The sequence below is a fragment of the Erythrolamprus reginae genome, chromosome 5 (assembly GCF_031021105.1).
Source record: "Erythrolamprus reginae isolate rEryReg1 chromosome 5, rEryReg1.hap1, whole genome shotgun sequence".
Lineage (NCBI taxonomy): Eukaryota > Metazoa > Chordata > Lepidosauria > Squamata > Dipsadidae > Erythrolamprus > Erythrolamprus reginae.
In genome coordinates this window covers 89,895,388-89,900,082 of record NC_091954.1, presented here as the reverse complement: position 1 = coordinate 89,900,082, position 4,695 = coordinate 89,895,388, and positions in this window count along the sequence as shown.

Here is a 4,695-nt window from a genome sequence, read left to right as displayed (position 1 = left end):
GAGCTTAAAAACAATAAGAATTTATTTAAAGAGGTGTACTTAAAAAAAGTTGCAAATAATTCCAATGATAACAAATGGAAAACAGCAAAGTAAACCAATTTGGCTACATAACAGGTTGAGAAAATGTAATAATTATGAAAATGAAAATGAAAAAAACCCCTGTGATCATCTGACCTGCTGCGATGTGAGTTTTACAATTTTTTTGATATGGGTATTCTGCACCTCTTAGATGGTGCTAATGTTAAAGAACATTTTGATGGCTAAAAATGCCATGTTAAAAACACAGTATATCTTTTTAAATGGACAGAGATGCCAAGGAATGTGTAAAGGAGAGTTATTGTTATCAAACTATGAAGTGGATTATAAAACTATAACTCCCAAAATAAAATTTAAAAACATCACCCTTTACAATAAAAATTTCAATGGGATGTGAATGATGGTGTATAGATTGAGAAATGAATTTCTATAGCTTGTTAGAACCCCCTTGCCTGATAGTTAAAAATAAAAATAAATTCATACTAAAAATTGACAGATCCTACAAGGCAGTCTGGATCTTTGATTGGGGGGCAGGAATGCACAAGAAAACAAGTTTTATCTAGTCTGACTTGATTTATCTGAATATACTTTAAGGAAATATGTATAATAACTAATACAAGTAAATTAATGCTACAGTTCAGCATAAACTATCATAAAGATGTTGAAGAACTTGATAAATGTTCAGAATGGGTTCAGTAAAATAGCAAATTATCAAGGTATCTTATTGCAATGTAAGTTAAAATCTTGACAAATATTGTAATCTTTTAAAAAAGTGTTAAAGTTATTAGGATGACTAATGACTACTTAACCTACCTCAGTGATTTTTTTGGAGTAACAGTATGTACATTGCTCTTAGTTCTGTAGATGAGTATGTACACTGAATGAAACTGTAATTTACTATAAAAAAAACCAGGTTGTGGGCCAAAAGACATCATTACTGAATATTCTTACTTTCCATAACAAGAATCAAAGGTCCTTAAATATTCCAGATTTTCTTTCCAATTAATTAGATTATATGTCCACTTAAATATAATCTAATAAAAAGCACATGCCCTTGGCAGTCTTCCAAGATTTCAGAAATAAAAGGGATAAAGTTAAATCCCTTTTGGTTAGAGCCAACAATCATAGATTTACACTTTTGTAGGTTAAAAATGTATTCTTATACTGATAAAATAAGATGACTCAGTATTTGATAGCTTTAATCCATCAGACAGGATAAGTGTGCCTTGTGTGATGGCGTTTCATGGGATGAAGTTGTATAAAGAATTGAGAGTGGCGAGGGACTATGCTCCTCCCTTTAATAAATACCTCAATATGGTCGGCATATTTTGCATAGTCATACTGAAAAATATGGAAGTTAACTTGTTACTGGATGAACAGTAGCGGGGGTTGAATTCCATAGGCAGAAATTCTTAAATTCCTGAAAAACAAAGGGGATGACATTATTGTGTCAGTGAAAGTTTGGAGTCTGAATACAATTCATTTACAAGCCTATTGGAAAATGCAATAGGAACGTGTATAAAGTGGGGTATTGATGGTGAGTAGTTGCTGTCCAATGACTTTGTGATGAATCCTCAGTGTCTGTACTGGCCAGTAATCTACATAGGCAAACTAAAGAGATCCTATCTGTGTATGCTAGAAATTTCAGGTTAGTTGTTATGGTACCAGAATTTAGAGTTGCAATTTTACTAAAAGGTCAATCTCAGTGGGAAGACTAGCATAAGTTACTCTTTGTACTCCATTTAATTTTTAGTTGTTTCAATATCAGCCCCTAAAAGTTGGGATTCCTTAATTCACAAGCAAGCAGGTCTATAGCATATTTAGTTTCTGACTACAAATTGTCCTCCCGGCCTTTCTCACAAACACAACACTTTGAAAGAGAGGACATCCACAAAATGGCCAAAATCTTCAAAATATAGGTAGACATCTTGAATGCCATGTTTCAACTTTGTTAGAAAGAAGAGCTCTGCTAATTCTCAGCAGCATGCATGAATTCTAAAGTTGCTAATGCATGGGAATTAATGAATGAAAAAGAATAGTTGCCATAAGCTTCATGCAAGCATGGCTATCAATCTCAGATAACTCAGATAAATCTCAGGAATTGTCTTATTTGGCAGACGTCTTGTAAGACATGATTCAACAAACTTAGTCTCCTTATTGCACATAAGAATGGAGCAGGGGCAGGTTCCCCTTACCTCTTCCTCCCAGTGCACTGTGTGCACATTGTGATGTTTCGCGCACACATCCCAAGTGGGATTTTGCTTTCGCGCAAGCGCAGTGGGATGATTTTACTTCTGCGCACTCAGTGATCTGAAAAATCACCAAAAATTAGAAACAAAGATGGCGACACACATGGACTGGCAAAGACAACACTGTAGCCATCGTGCCAAAATTGCATCATCAGTGGGCCACTCCCGGAGCAACATACTGGACTGCACCGGTAGGAACTCACCACTGGAATGGACTCATATAAGCATAGATTGTCCAATGCAATACATAAAAATCAAACTCATTTTTAAGCCTATGCTCAAGGATTTATATTTAATAGGGTGTTTTCTCTTGTCTTTCTAAATTCATGGTCACCTGATAACCTTGAAAGACACCTGATTTATTTCAATGTAATAGTTATTTCTTGCACATCTTCATTATTTACACAGCCAATCTGACAATTTATTCAGCAAGAACAAATTTTGTCAGGGTTACATTTTTTAGATAAGTTACTTAATTGGATATTATTGATGGTACTAAATTATTCTTAGGGTCTGGTTCTGGGCACCGTGCCCTAAGAATAACTCAGAGAAATTGAATTTCCAGTTTTAAAAATGGCATCTAATATAGAAGACTAGGAATTAAATCCCATTAAGAGAGAATAAAGTAATTGGCATGTTTAGCTTTCAAAGGAGAAGACTGATAAGATTTCAAACAATGAAAAGAGTGTGCCACAAAAGAAGAGTAAGAAAAATGGATTAAAATTACAAGATGAAAGTTTGAGGTTGTATGTTAGAATAATCTTAACCACGTAATTCAGCAGTGACAGCAATTAAAAAAAATGTAATCACTATTTGCAAGGAGAGTAAGGTATCTTTGCTGCCTAAACATGACCCTCAATACTGAACCAAGATTCTTGCTATCGTTAATTTATAGATTATATATTTTTCTTCATCTTTGGAGGACATAATTCATTTTTACTGAGTGCCTTAAACAGGGGTTTGGGGTGGTGTGTGTGTGTGTCTATGTCTGTCCCCAAATTTTCCTAAATCTTTAGTGGTTGCTCTAGGATGAGAATGAACAAACATTTATATATGGTTAAATTCAACCATTTTCATTAATTTTGTTATATGTAACACCAGGAGAAAATCAATATTTCAAAGTTCTGGTATGAACAAAAACCTCAAGCTAACATTTTCTCTGGCATTATTCTTCTTGAATGAGATAGTTTAAAATGCAGAATTTTGAACAAATGTCTTGTAAACCAAGATTTAGTCTACCTGTACATGAATATAAATACATTAAATGCATTAAAATTAAAACAGAATATTTAGTATGATGTACAATCTCAGGGAGGGGTGTCAAATTCACAGCTCGAAACCGGATGCTGCCCGGATTAGCGAAAGGGGGGAATGTCACATGATGCTGCTGTGATGACGCGCATTTGACACCCCTGATTTAAAGCAATCCTAATTTGTCTCTGCCCCTGGAAAATATTCTCCAGGGCAATCCCCTTTTCAGAAATATAACTTCAATCTTTTGTAGCCTGGGTGCCGTCCAGATGCATGGATATGGTTTCCCCGAATTGCTTGCCTGCATGGCTACTGCTGATAATTTTGGAAGCATGCATACACATCTGGAGTATGTTCAGAGTGGGAATAGTTGAATCATATTCTAACTAAAGTTTTGTAAAGATTCAAGCAGCCATGTTTGGCTTCACATATTATAAAAATAAAGTTATCAATATTTTTGTAAGTTTGCCAGATATTTATCAGGCACTGGTAAGAAAAAGATTTTTACCATGCTTCAGTCCAAGAGCTTCCAGAAGATCTAACATAGGACACAGGATCTAGGGGAAAAATAGGCCTTTCTTTGAAACATCCAACCAATTCCTAGTTTCATATTTCAAATTCCACATATAAAAAGCATATAGTAGGTTTTGGTTTGGACTTTCTATGACAATTAGGCATATTTTTGAATATTACTAATCAGTAGTGGGTTCTAAAACTCTTTACTACTGGTTTGGTAGCAACACTTCTGTGCATACGAAGAAGCATCCTGGGTGGATGGACACAGCCTCCCACCACCAGTACTACCAGTTGTAAGTACTGGTTTGAACCAGGAGCAACCCACTGCCGCTACTAATTCAGATACAGTGATACCTTGTCTTACGAACTTAATTGGTCTGGGGCGAGGTTCGTAAGGGGAAAAGTTTGTAAGACGAAACATTGTTTCCAGTAGGACTCAATGTAAAAGCAAATAATGCGTGCAAACCCATTAGGAAAATCCAAACTTTAAGGCTTAAAGAAAAAGCGGCAGGAGGACAAAGTGAAGGCTAACAGAGTGGAGACAGACAGCGAGGAGAAGGGAGGAATGGAGGTCCTAACGAAGGCTAACGCCGCCCCAAATTCCCCCCAAAATTGCCATTCCAAAAGCTTCCTATCTTGCCCT